Genomic DNA, 20,424 nt, shown 5'->3' with positions numbered 1-20,424 from the left:
TATTACGGTCAGATCTGAACACGATGCGAACGGTTTTCGCGAACATGATTTTTTGCAAAAAGCCGCTTTCGAAACGCGCCAAATTTTAAGGCCTTATTGAAGCTTGTTGTTGCAAACACATGTACGCGAATGCTGGCACGTGACATTTCAACGCGTCGATGTGTAATATCTAAAGCACCATTCGCGCGATCGGGAACGCACGGGCGCGGGTTGCCTAACACACGTCCGAGCGGCGGCTGAGCGTTATTAAAACGCGTCACGCATCACTGGAACACATGGCGAGAACAACGTTAAAGCCGCCGACGACGGTCCCGCTAATGTCCAGCGTGCGGTGCTTTCCGGCGCCGAACACCCGTAAAAAAACTGTGCGTTATCGGCGCCGGGATTACGGCGTCCCGATTTCCGCGGATTTCCGCCCGCGTGCGTAGCGTACTTAGCCGCGCGGATATCGCGTGATCGAATCGTTCCGAGAGAAAGAGAGAGAGAGAGAGAGAGAGAGAGAAAGAGAGAGAGAGAGAGAGAGAGAGAGAGAGAGAGTGAACGCGATCGAGTAACAGGATTAGCGTCATATATTTCAACTATTATTTCACTGGAGAACCGCGCTCTAGGTGGCCGGAGAAATCGCATTACGGAAGAAACGCGCGCGCAGCGGGCGCAGCCCGCGCGGAGAAGCTCGCACGGAAGGAGGCCCCGATCGGCCTCCTCGCGGCTTTCCGGACATGAGAGATCGAGTCGAAAGACCTCGCGGTTTCTCCACTTTCTCTCCTTGTTGCTGAGACGGAGAAGAAAGAACAAGCTACACCAGCACCCCAACGATCGACGTCTCGAAAGTCGACTCGTCGGTTTGTTCTTCCGTCCTGGAATTTCCCGTGGACCAAGATACAGGCAGACGAGGGACGCACGGACAAAGTCGAGTCATTTCGCTCGTCTCTTTATAGGGAATAGTAAAAACGCAAAGGGTAAGAGAGAGAGGTGGAGAAAAAGAGAGAGAAAGAGAAGAAGACGCAGGAGAGTAACTTGCCACTCGACCCGCGTCGCGCCGCGCACGGCGATTCTCCTCGCATTCGCGACGTTATTTATCGGCACTGCTGGCGAGCCTGGCGGCTTTGTGCAATTCGCAGACTGCCCGGGGGGATACATCCGCTGCGTTACCTTCACGAAGAGCCGCGTTGTCGCGCGGTATGGTCTGTCCGCTTGTCTCTGTTAATAATGTGCCCTTGTGAGCGGGGGCGTTAACAAGATTTCCCGTCTGCCTGTGCGCTCGCAATCTCGCAAGATCAGAAACTCGCGAAACGACTTGCTATCGCGCGGATAGCCCCTGTAACCCCGATAACGATGTTCTTGGGGGAAAATGTTGCCGTTCGTCGACACATCGACGGGACCGGGGAGAGCTTGTGTGCAACAACAGCGACGGAAAGTTTATAAAAATGTATGAGCCATCGCACGTGCGCGCTCAAAGGACGGTTTTGTCGTGCTTCTCGACAGCAGGAGCTGGGAGAATTGAGATCGATTCCGCCCTTCATCACTCTCGCCGCGGGCAAATAGACGAGAGAACGGCCGGATTCATCTCCGTGGGCCGTCGCCGGTGCCGAAATTCCTAATTCCCGCACGGCGCGAGCCACTGAACTGTACTTTTTTCCGAAAGGAGCGAGCAACGAACGGTACAGACGGACGAGTCGGAAATAGCGTGTCAGCTTGGCTAGGCGCGATGCGTCGGCGTGAGACGAAATTAATGCTAATTAGCCGGAACGCGCAAATAGCAGCGATTGGAGCGCGAAATGATATGCGGGTTGTAAAATTGGCAAGAACGGCCACAGAACCGAGCGTTTGGTTTCCGGCGGTTAACACGAGTGCAATCATCCGTGTTCATTTGGGCGCATCGGTGCGAGCAGCGAGAGAGAGAGAGAGAGGGAGAGAGAGAGAGAGAGAGAGAGAGAGAGAGAGAGAGAGAGAGAGAGAGGGAGAGAGAGAGAGAGAGAGAGAAGGAGAGAAAAAGGGAGGGAGGGAGGGAGGGAGAGAGAGAGAGAGAGAGCGACGACGATCTACGGAGTAACGCACGCTCGCGCAATATGGGAACTCAAAGTTGCGCGCAATTTCATTATCGCGATCCGCAAAGTTTAATCGATCCGCCAGTGTGACTAGTGTTTAACTTAATTCGGGCCTTCCTGCACGCTCCGGCAGCATCTTACGTCACGATCGCATGCATGCATGCATGCGGCATACATATACCTTTACACGCCAAGAGACTCATGTATACGCACCCTGCCGGGATACCGATGAGGGAGAGGGAGAGAGAGAGAGAGAGAGAGAATGAAATTCTATTCCACGTTCTATTTCCGATATCACGCTCACAGAGATTTATCAGCAAAGTTTCTGATACATCCACCGGTCGGTCGGCCCGGCCGGCGTGTAGCAAATCTTTACGCTATTCGGCTCTGCGCCCAACTTATACTTTCCCGGATAAATGGAGAGATAACACGTCGTATGCGCGCCGTGTATACGCGTCGAGTTGTCTCTCCGGTGTTTGCATGGACTTCTCTCCGCGCCGGAAGAGCGCTCGCGATATGCCGAATGTTTGTCGCGCTTCACAAGGCGAGCCTTCGACGGAGAGTTTCGATAAAGATCCGACGGCGAAAACAGAGAGAAAGAGAACTGATTCGCCGCGATCTCTTCAGGGAGAAACGGAGAATCCCTGATGCATTTCCCGCTGCCGATGGGGAATCCCGCATGGAAGACGCATCTTGATTTTTCATTTTACGCCGTGTTGCCAAAGCAAATTCCCGTCGAGTTTGCTCTCTATGTTTGAATGGTAGCACTCTCTTTGGTCTTTTTTTCGAGAGTCAAAGAGGGAGGGAGGGAGAGAGAGAGAGAGAGGGAAAGGGGGCGGAGGAGTGTCTGCAACATTTTCACTATAAATGTCATTCATCAAACATGCACTCAAATTAATAAATTGAAGTTACGTGCTTTCGAAAGCTTTCGCCGAGGATCGAGTGTCGAGTTAAAAAAAGCTACCGCCGGTCTTTAATAATTCATTAATAACCAAACTTTTATATCGCGCTACTTTATCCATCGTAGCGCGACGTAGCCCGGCGGTGTTATTCATTATACGAGCGCGGCATAAATCTCGGAGGCTGCCGAGATACAATTCCCGCCCGATGGTCTTAATTCAATTTCGCTGATTCAATTCACCGGTGTTCTTTCGCGCGCTGCGTGTATCGAATTCGCGAGCGAGGCTACGTGCCTTGCTTTCTCGCCAGGGTTTCCTTTGGTTTCTCCGCTCGCGTGAGCGCGACGCGTTATGCAGTCTAGAAAAATATCCGCCACAAGAGCGCCAACTCCGACGAGACAGGCGCGTCAAAAACATTGGTAACTTGCTCGATAAATCCTCCCGCCTCGCGACTCGGATCGGAAATCGCACTCTCGAATGAAATCTTCCCTCCTGCGTGGGGGGGGGACACGACGACTCGACTTGTGTCGAATGCAACGCTCAACGCGAGCGGCGGCGGCGGCACTAAGACGGTATTAGCGAAATCAAGTTTTGCCGTTTCATGCTTAATACTTACTAGTCCGCTGAATTCTTAATTGCCTCGAGCAAACTCCGGCGGATCTCTCATTCTCTGCGCTTTAGAGAATGCTTCGTCGCGGAAATTGAAAGACAACAGTCGTAAATGGTCGATTGTTGCGCTCGAGTGCGGAACGGAAACGATCGCTGCTTTGCGATTAGACATACGTATAATACTTTGTTCGCGATCCTACACGAATTTCAGAGGGTTTCTCTTTACGCAACGAGAATCGTATGATTTTACACACACGTCACTGAATAACGTGAATGCTTGCAAGTTTCCAACGAATTTTAGTCTAAGCGATCGAGCGGACGAGACGAAATCAGGGGATGTTGGGCCATTTAAATTTCTCGGAGCGGAATCTCAGTGAAAATCTCGCTGAGTGGAAATTTAGCATGCAGCTAAAAAGCTTTGAAGCGTCCGATGAACCTTGTTTCTGAACGACCAAATGAGACGCAATCCGAATCTCGTGCTCTCTCAGTTTCTTCGAGTGAATTCTCGTCGAAAACGAGTGCAAAATTTGCCCCGAGCGACAGCGCGGCTGGATGTTCAACTGAAAGCTCGGAGTGAATTCTTGAATCATGCGAATGAATGTTTTCTGCCGATTAAAGCAAATTTAATTCGGTAACAGTGGAGTACACCACCGATTCACCCTTCAATTTCGAACGAGAATATTTCTTCCACACAAATGGAAAATTCGATTCGAAATCCAGTGACTCGGCTGCTTTTCACTGACTCTGTTTTCTCGCTGGGATTTGTCTCGAAAAAGTTTAGAGAGTGAATAACTCTAAAAGAGGGACACACCACCGCGTGTAAAAAGTACCCGATTACTGCCGCGTGATCCGATATCTTCCATTTTCCGACAGCTCTTTCCCCCCGTCGCCCTTCCTCTCGTCATTCGCGTTCGGAACCGCTTCGCCTGCCGGAGACGAATTATACAGGCGTGTGCCGCGTGTCACAGGGTGTCGAATTTGTGCAAGAGCTACGCTCGACTATGAATAAATTTGGCGAGAATGACAGGCGGTTAATCGCTCGCCGTACATTTCCGCTATCGCTGCCTATCCCCGCGCGATCATATGCTCGACGAACCTGAAATTCTATCTCCTGTGCGTGAACCGCGACGGATTTGTTGGGGAAGTTTGTGATATCTCGACTCGTCGATCGTCTGTGGATCCCGGGGTTGCAGTATTGCGACCGGCGGCCTCGCGGGGGAGTATCAAAATTCGCTTTTCGATTACACCGGCTCCAGGGCGGCAGAAAGGAAGAGAAAACATGCCGAAGGAACCGGGGAAAAGGGAGGGAGGAAGAAAACGAGGGACGTGATATGATAATATAGCGAAAAATGGATGAATGAACTACGTGTTCTCCGATCTGCCTTAATAATAATAAAAGCCGCCGCGCGGAGGTTCGTGTTTTACAGCGCCTCATACAGTTTTACGGCGTTTCGCCGCTTTAATCTCCGCCTGTATGAATATTCCACGCGGGCGGAGCCACGATACATTCGAAACACAAGTCTCTTCTTCTCCGCCTTGCTGCGAATAATAATAATAAAAAATAATGAGCGCTGTGAGTCTGTGGGCTGTTTTCTTCCCTTGGGAAAATTGTGCATCGAGTGCGTGCTCCTTCGTCCGCAGCGACACGTAAAATGTGCGGGACAGTCCGCTTGTCGTACCGCAGAGACGTCTTTCTGGTATTAATTATGTCATACAACCGAGAAAGAAGAGACAGATAGGGAGATAGAGCGAGAGAGAGAGAGAGAGAGAGAGAGAGAGAGAGAGAGAGAGAGAGAGAGAGAGAGAGAGAGTGAGGAAGAAAAGGAGAAAGAGAAAAAGATGGACCCAGCTTTTTAATTAAGCATGCTTTTGTCAAGATTTTCATTATCACGCATTGCGCCATAATGGACGGAGGTGTTCTCCGGTTTTCAAGTTAAATTACAGAGAAACGTAGGTTTTTACCGAAATTTTTGATCGAATAAGTTGGTAACGCTCAAATGAAATAATTAATTCCTCAATTGGCAGCCGTGTGTGTGTGTGTGTGTGTGTGTGTGTATGTGTGTGTGTGTGTGTGTGTGTGTGTATGTATGTGTGTGTGTGTGTGCGGGTATCAGCTATTACGGTTTGTATCAATTAATATAATTTATTTCGCATATTTCGCATGAAAGTAAAGTGCGAGGAAGAAGGGGAGGAGAGTGGCTGCTGCGGAGGTCTTTGTATGAATAATTGAATAAATAATAATCGTCGCGAGAACTTCTGGCGACCGTAACGAAGAATTTTGCGGACGCGTACGAGCACGCGGAACATTATGATCGCGGTCGGCGAGATTTCGTGATACTTTCTCACCGACTTAGACCGCAACGTCCTATTCGATTTATCTGTCACTGGCGACTTCCACAAGTTCGGGATTTATCTCTCGAACCTGCGTCCCAGGTGCGGCAAGGGGACAGAAACGAGGGAACTCCCTCTCCTTCTCTGTATATATATATACATATATATATGCATCCTTCTTCATCCTTTTCTCTCAAGAAGTTTCAATTTCGATGATTAAACGCGAGCTCGAACAGCACTCGTTCAGTATCAAGAGCGTCCCCGTTTTACATACCTTGTTTTATTTCGTAGGCAAAAACGGTAAATCACAGGGCATACGGACTGTCGCGCGCGTCTTCGCATTTCGTCGGAAGGCGAACAATGTACACACGACCGACCAAAGGGACAAGTCGCGAGGAGGAGGTGCGAATGCCAAAATGCACCTCCGCGTGAATTCTCCATTAGGAATCCGCGTGAGAGGACCTGCGGTGTACAACAGACCATAATGTCGCGCAAGACGAAATTTTTATTCCGAGGAAAGAGCAACCGGAAAATGAATGGAAAAGAAGAGAAGAGAAAAAGAGAGAGAGAGAGAGAGAGAGAGAGAGAGAGAGAGAGAGAGAGAGAGAGAGAGAGAGAGAGAGAGAGACCTCCGCTCGTGCCTGTGCCGAGCCGAGAGCAATTTATCACATAAATGAAATAATAGATCGTCAAATAAGATTCACAAGAAACAACCGGTTCGTACACAAAGGTTGCGCGCCATTTACATTGTTAAGCCGGTCGCTTTATTAAATACCAGCGGATAATACCAAAGGTTCGGTAAGTGGAGCTGATTAGAGTATATCGATTATTTCGCCTTGCTGGCTCGAACGGCTTTTGCGAGATTGTGTTTTATTTGTCGGTAATCAAGCCGCACCTTGATGAGAGAGCGTCACGGGAGAATTATGGTCTCTCTCTCTCTCTCTCTCTCTCTCTCTCTCTCTCTCTCTCTCTCTCCCTCCCTTTCTTCCTTCCTCCCGCGCTTCATTCCTCACTCACCCTCTTCTCGCAGCGGTTGCTAAATAATTATAGCAAAAAGCTTGATCTTTCAGCGTCGTTCCACGGAAGTTTATCGGGTGTGCGCGGCGCGCAAGTAATGCACACGAAAAGAAGTGTTGCTGAAGATAGATTGCAACGTAGTATATACGCCTACACATGAGCGGTGAACCGCCTTGTTGTGTGTTTATGTCTATAAATATATATATTTTCCTTTTCTCTTTTTTTAGGAAAATCTTCTATATATATATTCTTGAAATGAAATTTCAAAATTGTCACACCGTGAGACTCGCGAGAGAATAGAAAATATTTACACACGGAGAGGGAAAGAGAGCCTTTTGTTCACAAAACAGGGAAACTTTCAAGTATGTATATAACTATATAAATAAATATATATATGTGTGTGTATATATATATATATATTTCTAGAAAACCTTTTATACATATAATTTTCTTGAAGTGAAACTTCAAGCAAATATAGCAAGACTTCCGCGAGAGAATAGAAAATGTTCATACACGGAGGAGGAGAGAAAGCCTTTTATTCACACAGAAGAGAGAAGCTTCCAGCTGGTTCGCGCGACCGCGAGGCGACTTTTTCGAGAGAGCAAACTTTTCCCGCGAAAGCATTTTTTCCGGCGTTTCCGATATGCGCGTTTGATGGTGTGGCAATGCGTGCGGCAGCGAGTATAACGCTAAACGGATACAGTCTGTATATTTATGAATACGTCTGAGAAACACCGTGAGTGGCTTAATACATACGACGTTGTCTACGCGCTGCGCACGGCGAAATAAATGGATCAAGAACGCCGGAGAGGAAGAAATGTTGAATTAATCATGGCGAGCTGATATCTCCCTCGCGTGCGCGCACTTTTCCTACTCCGACCGGAAAAATGAGTCATTCGCTCGGCCAAACGTGAAAAACAACTCCTCTTCCGGCGGCGGCGTTTCTGGCGGTGTTCCCACTCCCGTTCTTCTCTTTAGGAAAATTTACCGACAATCTCGCATGATGACGTAGCGCGCGGTAACGTTGCCGCGAAGTGCACGGGGAATTATTGTCTTCGCTCAAGCAGCGAAAGACCTCTTTCGATCGGCGAATAGTATTTCTCGAGCCGGGGAGAAGGCTTCCGCTCGCGCACCGTGACGTACGAATCGACAGATTTACCTTCGCCCCCCTCGCTCTTTCTCTCCCTCTCTCTCTCTCTCTCTCTCTTTCTTTCTACCGTGCTCCAAACGATAAAGCTACGTGAGCGTCGATGTTAGCGCGACGAGTAATAAAAATTTGATCGCACGGCTACTTTGCGGCTCCGTTTATTTTTCCGCGGAAGTGAACGAACGGAAGAACATGCGTTTTTCTTCTTCCTTTTCCCCTCTCGTCTCTCCAGGCGTGTATAGTACTTTTCCCGACGCACTATGACCTAGGAAATTTATCAGGACGATTCGCGCAGTTTTCGCACTGTGAAACATAATCTTGTGAAAAATTTAACGTAAAAAAAAAGCGCAGGGTGCAACGTCGTATTTCACTGTTAAATTATTCAACTGTCAGCAAAGCGGCGTGTATACTATATACACGTACACACACATACACACACATACATATTCGCGCAAGAATTGCGAGTCTTCCTCGCGCATTTTTCGTTTAATTTTCCACGCTTCTCCCCGACTTCACCTAAGGTTTCCCCAAAGCCGCAGATTTTTAAATTACAAATATGTTTTATTCAACTCGGCAGGATCTCGGATTAGATGTAACGAAGAAAGAGAGACGGAGACAACAACTAATTTCGGAATTGAATAATTCATAAGAAAATGATAGAGTATTAAAGATAAGAGAGTGGCCTGTCGCGTGGTGGCGCGAAGAAAGTTCAGTTTCGCCGACGAATATCTTTTCCGCCGAGCATGTCTTTTTCGTCGCAGACGTCCGTGACGTGAAAAATCCTCCCGCGCGTGTAAATTCGTAAATTTAAACGACATTAGCCTTAACGAGGCGACGAGGCGGTCCCTCCAAATAGCGTGCGCGCCACAATTAGGGGATGCGAGGCGTGCGCGACGGATTGAATCATTACAGAAAACGTAGAAGGAGCCGGGTCTTCGTCCTAATGCCCCTCAATTTATCTCTCGCGAAGATCCGCGTGTCGTCCGCCCACTCGTGATCCTAACGTCGGATCATTAACCTCTCCCTGTATTAGCATTACAACACCTCGCGGCGAAATGGCTCGAGCGCGGAGCTCTCACCGTTAACAGCCGTTTTGCGCAAATCGCGGCCAATTTTTCACAACTGTGCCAAGTTACCTAAACGAGTAACCGATAATACGCGATATATTCGACGATAAACGTCAAATATAAATTCGCATTGACGCGAAAAAAATCGGGGTGTGTGTGTCTGAAACATCAATAAAGCCTTGACGTTTGCATTTATTTGTCTAAATCTCACTAATCTTTCCGATCATTTGTATTATATTTATTTAAATACGCATGTGCGTTATTCGGCTCGATTATTCGACTAATCTGTTATTTTGACAATCTGACAGATCATGTATCATATTATATTGTACCGTACGGCATCATGTCAATATCATGCTATATATTGCATCGTATCATGTTATATGCAAATGGAAAATGCATGAGGAAAATCATTAGAAACACTGCCGAGTTTTGGTCCAATGAACGTTAAGACTTTATTGAAGCTCAAATACGCGCCGTTCCGAATCTTTTCAAGTCCCAAAGGGATGTTTTCAGATTAATGTCAACGGATTAAGCACATTCTCCCCCTCCTCTCTCCTCTCTCCCTCTCTCTCTCTCTCTCTCTCTCTACTATTTTCTACTCTTCTACTCGTTCTTGCTCTCCATGTAAGGGAAGTTGCATCGTACGTAACCGAAAAATAAATCACGTGCTTATTAGGGAAACCGGTTGCACGAAGTGTTGCTCTGGAAACGCCCAAGCTCATTAGAAGATTACGCCAGGCCGTAGTAGGATTACGCTAGATAGAAAAGAGAAGTTTCTCATACTTAGAGACCACGGAAGCACGGACGCAATTTCGCACGATGTGCGTCGACAACACAATGTAGACGGCTTAATTTAATTAGAGAGATATTTATTCAATAAAAAGACCAGTCAACCTTCCTTCCTTCCTCCCTCTCTCCGTCGCACCCACTCTCCGTCTCTCCGAGAGCTCTCGTTTCCTCCACGTGCTTATTACCTCGCCGCACTAACTCCTCTTATGGTGAAAAAAAAAAAATCGGTGGCGGTGAATCGAGTCGCTTTAGCGTGGTATTTAAACGCGTCTGCAAACGGGGGGCACCGTCGAGATCTAAGCGTCAAAGCGCAGAAAAATGGTGAGATATCTGGTAAACGACCAGATATCAGGCGGAAACAATTAGTCAATACAATTGATCTTCATCGTCGCATATAACACCTCCTCCTTCCTTCTTCCTCAGATTGGAAATGGAAATGGATGATCGATAACGGCGCCTGATGTGTAGGCGTGAGGCAGAGGATACTCACACTCGATGGAAACTTATTTATACCTCGCGTGTCGAGGTAATACCTTAACGTGATGCGATTTGACAGAATCGAGATATATACGATCCGATCGTCCGCGCGAGCACCTCGCCAATGGAACATTATTGACGTCACCGACACAAACTAGAACGCTCCATTGCGAACGACTCTCTTTATGAAGAAAAACGTGGAATTGCAGCAAATGCGTCCGTAACGAGGAAAGAACGGGATGGAGAGAGAGAGAGAGAGAGAAAGAGGAAAAAAGGAAATGGACAAGTGAGAGACAAAGAAAGAGAGGAAAAGAGAGAGAAAAGGTATCTGCCGATGTCAGGAAATCGGCAATAATTGGAAGTAATTGAGTCGAGTGTTTCGCAAGATGGGAATAGACTCGTTTCTCTCACTTCCCCTGCTTCTATCTCTCCATCTCTCCCTCTTGTCCCTCGTGTCCGCTCTCTCCATTTTTGAAGATTTAATCCGTCGTCTCTTACGTCGGTCATTAATTACGACACGGCTGGCTGCTCGCTCTCTTTCTCTCTCCCTCTCTCACTCCGACTCTCCATCACACCATTTATAAAATTTTCGCCACGGCGTTTCGCATTAATGGTATGTATATACAAGTAGAAGGAGAGAGAGAGAGAGAGAGAGAGAGGGGGGGCAGAGAGGGGCAGAGGAAATAGGGAAAGAGAGATAAAGGGTGGATTTATATCGGCACGTTCGACGATTCGCCGAAATATTCGCGGACACGCGCAATAACAAATATACCATTCGTCGTTAAAGAGACCGCCGTTCGCGGAAATATACGAGCTATGCAATTTTTATCGGCGCACGCCAGCGACGGGGCGGCGTATGTAATTTATGCGCGTCACGTCTCACGCGAGAGATTCCGCGATCCCTCACGCAACTTATTCGCGCTGAAAGTGGCACGGACAATCGCACGTGAATCAGACATTTCTCTAAAACGCGTTAGAGGCGGCGAACACGAGCGCGCCTCACCTTCGCGTCGCTGCTTCACTCCGACCGGTCGCTTCTCGCGCGACGTGACGCAAAATGAAGAAAACATTACGTAACGCTGAAGATATCGAAAAAAGCGCGGGATTATAAGTCGCGCTCGCTGTCTGCAAACGCGAACGAAGAATCGACGTGTAACATCCCTTCGTAATTTTCTACGCGATACATGTCAGCTTGTTCCTCCCACCTCCTATCTCTCTCTTTCTCTCTCTCTCTCTCTCTCTCTCTCTCTCTCTCTCTCTCTCTCTCTCTCGCTTTCTTTCATTCGATGCATCGATACCTCGGGTTGCTCCGTGCACTGCGATACGGACACGTATTAACGCGGTAACAGACAGAGAGGACGGCTTTGATTAACGATCCGCAAGGTGACGGACGAATTAAACCGGACGAGAAATAACGGACGAAAAATAACGCACTCGTTAACCATACGTCGCGCGACGAGCCGAATGCGATCACTGTCACAAATCCTCACGGCTTTTTGTGTTCCCGTTATTGTCCCGAGTCTGCGATGTTGCTTCCAACATTTGCGAGACTGACCGTGCGCGCATCAATTTACAATTAAAAATGGCTCGGACGATAAGTCGCGCGTTTCGCTCGCGCTCTCCACCGATATTGGAAAATAATTCGACGGGAGGCTCGGTCGAATATAAATTACTCGGTAAATATTTCAAGCGAATAAACGGATATCACTACGGAGGGAAGACAGATTCCGCTCGCGGGAATTATGCGCATGATCTATCCGCGAATAATTCAGAGGCCCGGCCCGCCTCCTAACACGGGCGTCAAACTTCTCACCTTCGCCCGGAGTCCGCGCAATTAAATGTTAAAGAAGCGGCGGCGGCGCACGAAGGCAAACGTCTTGCACGCATGCCATCTTGGAGCATCCTTATTGTCGGTCGTTAGCCGCGCGACGAGAAGTCGTTAATTTCTTCGACTTCCCGACGGTTGCTCCCTGCGTAACAAAGGAGGAAACTCGCGCCGCGATCACGCCTGCCGCTGCTACCCGCCCCGTCAGTGTGACGCCCCGTTCAAATTTATTCAAATGCACGCTGACAAATGGAATATAGGCATAAGCAGGCGAATAGAGAGACTGAGGCGGAAGGAGCGAAAGAGACAGATGGGAGAAGGGGAAAAGAAAGAGCGAGAGAGAAACTGAGAATGAGACGAGTATTCGCGCGAAACTCATCAGAGTGATGGCCACACAGAGGAACTGTCGGTTAGGCAAGCTTGACTGGATTACAAAGACACGCTGGAAATGCGCGAATCCACCATGCGCTGTGCATCGCATAGCTGTGTGGAAATGGCGTTTCCACCGCTTCGAGACGTCACCCCGGATGTTAAATCCACGAATTCTCACGTCAGTGCGGAAAGTGCTTATAAAATATCAGTCTGCGAGATGACAGATCTTAACTCGCCGGTAGATGTATTTAGATAAGGCCGTAAAACGAGACGAGGCGAGACGGGGCGAGGCCAAAGAGTGGGTGTATGAGAGAGAGAGAGAGAGGGGGGGCGGTGCGAGAAAATTGTCAGTGTAATATCCTCATCTGAAATTCCTCCGGAGAATATTCGGAAACGGAACTCGGTAGTAGAAAACTTTATTACTACGGCCGGCATGACAGTAATTATATTCCGCGGAATATAATTATCGCGAAGCGCGATAGCCTCCGCGCCAAGTCCGATATGCATTATTACCGTAGGGCGTATCAAATTGAAAACGAGCACTCGCACGGACCGAGGGTAAACAAGGAGCGTTACGCGAATCTGCGTAATTACGCAAACGGGCCGCAGGAAGAGATCGGCCGTTGCAATCGGGCTTTCTCGACTTTTAATTCTAATTCCGTTGCATCAATAAACTCGTCAAAAGTTACGACCTCTCTCACGACCGTCAATCCCACCACCATTGTTCCACAAGAGACGTAAGCGTGGGCCGTCTGCAGCCGGAAGCGAGAGTTACGCTGAAACCGTTCGCCTCCGGACGTCGAACTTACGCCCGACATGAATATTTATTGAACTGCGAATTATAGAACGTGATTAACGCCCTTTGCGAACGAATTTTTCCTTAACTCCAATTCCCAGCAAGTCGAGCATATTCTCTATACAAAACAAAATTATACATAAAGACTTAAAGATTGGAATAAAAAGATAAAAAAATATATATATTGCTTTATGAAAACCTTCGCGAATAACTTCGCGATGCCTTAAAGCATCGCACGGCTTTCTGAGGCGTACATGTAGCGATGGCTATAATCATCTCACGGACTTAGAAGGTTAAATTCCCGAAGCTGCAGCCGCGCGCGCATTATGGCGAAATCCAATGTGAGTTTCCTTTTCTCCCAGCGCGCAGAGCACCGTATATTTTTCATATTATTATCGAGTTGTCGGAGCGAAATGTTGAGTTGTTTGCACAAAGTGCAAAAGATCAAAAAGCACACGGCCTGTCTCTCGCGTTTCTGATGAAACGGGAGGCCTCTATTTATCCGCGGGGTTTGTATTATATTATTATCAGCCGCTGCGTGTTTCGATATACCGCTTGAGTACCATTTCACCGTTCCTTCTTGTGCGGCTCTTTTAACGCGCGCACGTCACGTGTTTTTCGCGAAACAGCGTTATACAGCGCCTTCCGAAAAATGAGACGGTTTTTTATCGGACGGAGGCATCAACTCGTTAAGCTGCGGAATGGCCTAAATTATCCCCGGGGGTGTAATTAACCCTCAGTTAAGAACGATTACTACCGCCGCAACTTTCGCAATAAATAACCCGGTCGTAAACACGACGAAAAAAATATTCACCCTCGTCGGGATCGTAAATGCGCTTAATCGTCCAAGTATGCTCCCCGTCGTTACATCATTCGCGGGACAGACGCACTCTCGCAAGTCGCTCCGGTCGTTCACGTGCGAACAAGCAAATGCGAATCCCCCCACGGAATTTATTACGTCCCAATAAATTCGCTTCGTGTCGCTCATTAACGATCCGCGGCTCGGGCATTCACGACAGCGTCCACGGACACCGGACGTTCTCTCGTCCTCGCGGACGACGAGCGCGCACAAAGACAGCCGGCCGTTTTCTTCCTCTCCGACGCGCAATATTAAGCAGTAATATCCTTAGAACATCTCGTTCGCGTAATTTTCTTACACGCGGCACACGGGTGGTAACGGCGACGGTGGAACGAAGCCGCACGGTAGGAAAAATTAAAAAGGACACATCGACAAAGAGAAAGAGAAAGAAAGAGGGAGAGAGGGGAACAGAGAGAATATCCGGCGATCTCTCGCTTCGTCCGAATCACCGGAGTATCGTCGTTCTTAACGAGAATGCCGCTCGCAGCGACGAACTCGGCCATCTCGGATGTACGGCTGTCTGTCCCGCTCAATGCTCTGCGAGTATTATTCGCAACCGGGGATTTCTGAAAGTTTCGACAGGAGAGACAGAAAAGAGAATTAAGGAGAGAGTTCCTGCGAAACCGCGAGAAACTTGGCAATATTTTCAACGCCTTGGAAAAAGGCTCTAATGAGATTAACAATGCAATTCGTGCACGATGTTCGCATTATCCGCGCACATTCTGATAGATCCTGTCCCAATAGACGCTGAAATAGACTTTCGAGACTCGCGGCGAGATTTGCGTGCGTGCGTGCGTGCGTGCGTGCGTGCGTGTGTGTGTGTGTGTGATCGCGAATACTCGGAAGAACTTTCCGGTTCCGGCTGATTTTCAGGGCGAGTCGGATCTTCATACGTTCGAATTGTTTGAAAACTTTCGGGAAGGAAGGATATTCGAACGGCCGTCGTTACTCTTCGGGAAAAGAAGCGGCAGAGAAAGGGGCGGAGTGGATAAAAGAAGAAGAGCCTCTGCGTGCGTCTACTCGACGCGCCGGCCTATTCATCGAGCTATATCACTTGCCCCGCGTCTCGCCGTATTAAAGAACGACGCCGACGTCGAGAGACTATCGGGAGCGAGAGAGACGGAGAGGGAGAGCCAAGAAAGTGCCGGAGAGGAGTTATTGCGGCCGCGTTAAGCCCGTTTTAACGGCTTAACGAAACTCGCCGGCGGCACCGCGCAACACGTCTTAACAGCAAAGCCGATGAAAAAAGGCGAAGTAAACGCGCCGTCGGGTCAGAAATAAACGGGACTCGTCGCGACGCACCGACGCGGCTCTCACTCCTACACATTCATTTGCTTATGAGCTCATTTCGCTTCTTCCTCGTCGCGGATGCGAAATATCTCGCAGACGCTCGTTACACTTTACGACGCTCGCGAGCGAACGCGAGCGCGTCTCTCGAAATGAAATATGAAGAGAGAGGACGTAGTACGTATTGTATACTCGTGCGCGTTTTGTTACTTACCGACGCCCAAGTTAATGTGCAGATTAAAGTCGAGCTCGACTGGCGAGACGCGTGACTAATGAGTTAATTAAAATCACAAGGGCGGTGAACTGGGCTGAAAAGAGAAAAAGAAAAGAGGGTAGGAGTACGTCCCGCTGAGAATCGCGAATGTCATCGCTGCGTGTATCCCGTCGCGCGCAAACAAGCGCACCATGTGGCGAATTCTCGAAAACATCCGCGGACAGCGCGAAGCGCGCGATTTCGCCGGAATGCAAGCTGGTTATCCATCCAGCACCGTTATCCGATCCGAACCCGCTGTGCGACAAACCGAAGAAGAAACATCGCAGCAGCTTTGATCGAAACCACGAGAGAGAGAGAGAGAGAGAGAGAGAGAGAGAGAGAGAGAGAGAGAGAGAGAGAGAGAGAGAGAGAGAGAGAGAGAGAGAGAGAGAGAGAGAGAGAGAGAGAGGCATACGATCGAACAGCGGGCTACTCCGGCGCATTTGGCAACGTTGAATTTTTTATCGACCTTTTCAAGCCCGATTGTTCGCGATCGGAAGTTTGTTCCTTTTGTGAAACCCATTTCCATACCGACGCGACGTCAAATATTTGCCTCGACGGCGATGTTTCCAACTGTTATATTCTGTATTTAAAGTCGCCCAATAATGACACCCCGCACTGTTCGCGTTTTACTTTTACATAAAAAAGACTCAATCTTATTGAGATGAAACTGATGAAGCCAAGTCGATTCTTTTACGTCGATAAAGATGTAACAACGTTATCTATCCCGCGGTGATCGACGCGCGATGGCGCGGACGATGACGATGACGACGACAACGATACGTTTTCTCTCAGAAACGATAATTTCATACTTGATTTTCTTTTGAAAGCCCACAGCACGTAGTGTCATATCAGGATCCATCGCGCGCGCTCTGATGTCTGATATGAGCTTTTAAAGTTTACATCGGACCGGCCGCGTCACGAATTAATTTTCCTGCGGTGAAATATATACGAGGAAACTTTTTCATATCCGAAATATAGCCGAAATAAGTCCGGCATGTGCGCTTAGCGCACGTTTGCGCGCAAGCACATAAAGAATGAGTAATAGCCGGCGAGATACTCGGCAAAGACGCGTAAAATAATATAACTTTCCTTATGAATCAATAATATAACTTATAATAAATGTCTCAAAAGAGAGAGAGAGAGAGAGAGAGAGAGAGAGAGAGAGAGAGAGAGAGAGAGAGAGAGAGAGAGAGAGAGAAAGAGAGAGAGAGAGAAAGTGCCACGTGCGAGTACCTTCGAGCATTTGCACGACCCCAGCAAGTTCTGCATCGCAAAGGTGTAGCATATATCTGCACGTATAATCCAATTTGCGTTTATTTCATTCCCGTGCGCATAACATCGGAAAATCGAGTCGAAGGGAAAAACGGAAGATCCTGCGAGATCCTCGCCTCGCGAATCTCCCTCTCTCATTTTCCCTCACTCCGGCGGAGACAATTCATTAGGCTGACCTTCTTCTCACGCGATGAATACCCCATGCTGGCGAGTAGTTGCCGAATTACCGCCGCATTCATTCATCTTTAATCCACCTTTATGTTAAACGCGGGGTCGGAAATAAATTGCGCGGAGGCTTGCATACCAGCATACTGCTATATCCCGTAAATTTCTGCCGGCGCACTCGCGGCGGCGACCGGCACAATGATCCTCGTAGGACATTACGCGAAGGGCGCATTTCACCGGCGCGGAAATGGATGTTATTATCATGCCACGGTTCTTCGTTCCGATAAAGCACGCGCGCGTGCGCCCGCGACATTCTCGTACCGGCGGCTTTTCCATCGACTCACGCGGCACGTCTCGCACATAAGAAAAGAAAACGCCTCGAACACGACAGTGTCTCGGCGAACGACCGGACGGGTCGGAGGACGACGAGAGGAGCGCGCACAGCGTTCTTCCACCTTCCATCGTCCGGACACGCGGAGAAAATTCCGTCGGGAAGCGCAAACTTCGCCGGAAGCGCGTCGTCTTCGGCGTCGCCAGATCACGAGAGATGCGCGAGCGATGAATTATTTACACATTACGCAGCGCGCGGCGCGCCCGCGTTTACCATGCAAATTACAGCCAAGTAATGATCAACCGGAGCCGTCCCGTCGCATTCTGATGCTCGTCGTCGGCTGCAACCAAGAGAGCGAACGACGTGACGCGACGCGACGCGACGCGACGCGACGCTCGCGGAAAGAAGTCCGCCCTCGCTTCAACCTCGATCCATGTAAATGAACAACAAACAGCAGCACGGGCGAATAATAAAGTAAAACGACGACGGAGGCTCGGCGCGCCCCGCGGCTGGCTGCTACATTCACCGGCCAATTAGGGGATGCAAATAATAGTCCGATCCGACCGAAGGAATTAAGGGGGACACCTGGCCGATTTCCACGCGTCGCGCCGCGCTGAAATGAGGGGAGAGCTCATTTCCGCGCGATGCGCGCGCGCGCGCTCGCGCGCATATACGAATTGGTGTCGTTGCGCTCCTTCTTACATTTTACATTACCTTTGTATTTGTCATGCGCCCCTGCGAGCGCGACAAAGCTACTTTGTTGCTGCTAATTGCTTCACGATCAACAAGCGCGCGCGCGCTTATATAATCCCGCGGCGAAACTGCACACGTCTCGTGCGATGTAAGGATACACACGCGTGCACGCGCGGAGGTGCAGGGGGAGACAGAGGGGACTGCTGTTTGCACGTTCATGCGTTTATACAGACGCGCCGTCGATAATTCTTCGGCGTCTCTGACGTCGAAACGCAATTAGCGTAATCGCATTTGCATCAGCGCAATCGCAAAAAAAAAAAAAAACGCGAAGAGGGCCTTCATGCGCTGCATGAACGTTGTTTCCTGCTTTAAAGCTTCCCTTTCCATATCTCTAATGAATTCGACGTACGTATCACGCGTGCCAACATCTCGCAATAATGAGACGGAAAGTTTACGACTGTGTAAGTTAGTAGACGGCTGATAATGATGCGTTTACACGCACCGTGAGAGCTTACGTGTGCTTGTTAAATGTTGTTATTGCAAACAAGCAGAACTTGATACTTTGGATTTTTCGGAGAAAACGGTCGGAATATAGTCATCGACGAGTCGGGAATTTTCATGTCGCGTATAGCTCGACTCTCGACTGCAAGGGGTTCAAGAGAAGACAGAAAGGCTCAAGATCTCGTCTCCCTAATTGATACATTGTGCTAGCGCTCGTGTCCGTTATCACCCTATCAGTGCAAGTTGCGCGTGATCTCAGCGGAAACAAGCGACTTATCTCGCATTTATCTCGCCGAAAACACCGTCGGAAAGCTCCGAGCAGTTACTAAATTGCACTCGTTACCGTTTATCGCGAGCTACGGCCGCGTAATGTACGTTCCAAGAGATGTCTTCCCTCGCAGAAATCGCGCAGTTTCTGATATCTCCTTACGATAGGAGGCAGCAAGTGCCAATAGAACGAAGATATCGGACGTAAACGAGGCGTGCAGGAGCCACGTCGTGTGACCAGAATAAAAACGGGACATATATTTATATATCGGAAACTGTTAACCTTTGACCGTAAGCGACCGTAAGCGAGGAATCTCGTCTTTCTCCCTATCCCTCCTCTCCTCCTCTTGTATCGCGCGGCCTGCATTTCCAAAATGCACTGACCGATCGGTTTTCGCCGATCGGGGGAAATTTATGTATATACGCAGCGCGCGATTACATCCGCGGTGAGTTTGATTTCTCGTTTGTCGAATTGAAAGTCGATGCACGTTCGGTTTCTCGGTAACGACGATAAATCGCAGATGCGAGTCAGGAACGAGGGATGATTTCCATAGAGCGGAATTATTATTTATTGCTAATTTAATTAAGAGACCGACCACCGTACGAGCGAATAAATAATTTTCATACGCGGTGTGATCATCGGAGCGGAAATAATAAGGGTATACGCGCGAAACACCGCGCGCGCTCTCGTCGATAGGTGAGCGCGTACGTTGCTGCAAATTAATTTACGGTTACGGTGGCTGTTATGATGTCGAAAATCCTTATTAGCGCGGTCGCCATAGTTCGAGCAAATGCAACGACCGACACGAATAATGAGACGAAAAGCGTTTTTCGTTCCGGGGCACTCGGCGATCTCTTTAAGCAAAAATAGACAATGAATGTAAAGGCAGAGAGAGAGAGAGAGAGAGAGAGAGAGAGAGGAAGAAAGATAATAAGAAAGAGAGACGCGAAAAAATTCCTAATGAAATTAAGTCATGAAAAGACAAGTGAGAGCATCGTTTTCTTTCCTTTTCATCTTTAATATATCATCTGGTTTCTGTTACGTTAATTCGCTACTGTACAGCATGGAAAACCGAGACAAAATGAGAATTCGATCGTGAACAATTAATTACTTATCACTCCCGTGTACGCGAACGCTCGGTATCGACAATCTCCCCGAATAGTTCGTGTTTCCCAAATACCGATTTGCATTCGTGACTTTTCGCTCCGGCTAAAATGCAAACGTCGAAATTTCACCTGTCCGTTCGCGCAGCCCTGGGTCGGTCATCCCGGATATTCTCTCTTTCTCTCAACTTTTTCCTCAACCGCCTGAGTAATCCTTCAGACAACAGAACAGCAGTGAACCTTCTTACTTTTTTATCAGTAACGGCGTATAAATCGCGTGATTCTCTCCACGATATCGCGTTCTAATTT

At 48.6% G+C, this 20,424-nt stretch overlaps 1 protein-coding gene across 5 annotated transcripts in view; it reads right to left on the bottom strand.

Annotated features, from left to right (window-relative positions):
• Positions 1-20,424, bottom strand: part of LOC105181129 (glycine-rich cell wall structural protein) — a 57,641-nt gene that overhangs the window by 35,975 nt on the left and 1,242 nt on the right. Inside the window, exon 2 of one of the 5 annotated variants that reach the window (XM_025296578.1) lies at positions 15,741-15,834. The exons of the other annotated variants lie outside the window; for them this stretch is intronic. The gene's annotated coding sequence lies outside the window, so the exon portion shown is untranslated. The remainder of the gene's footprint in view (positions 1-15,740; positions 15,835-20,424) is intronic. 5 annotated transcript variants of the gene reach the window in all.

This window comes from Harpegnathos saltator, unplaced genomic scaffold, assembly GCF_003227715.2.
Source record: "Harpegnathos saltator strain DR-91 unplaced genomic scaffold, Hsal_v8.6 scaffold15, whole genome shotgun sequence".
Taxonomy (NCBI): domain Eukaryota; kingdom Metazoa; phylum Arthropoda; class Insecta; order Hymenoptera; family Formicidae; genus Harpegnathos; species Harpegnathos saltator.
This window is presented reverse-complemented; position numbering and strand designations above follow the sequence as displayed.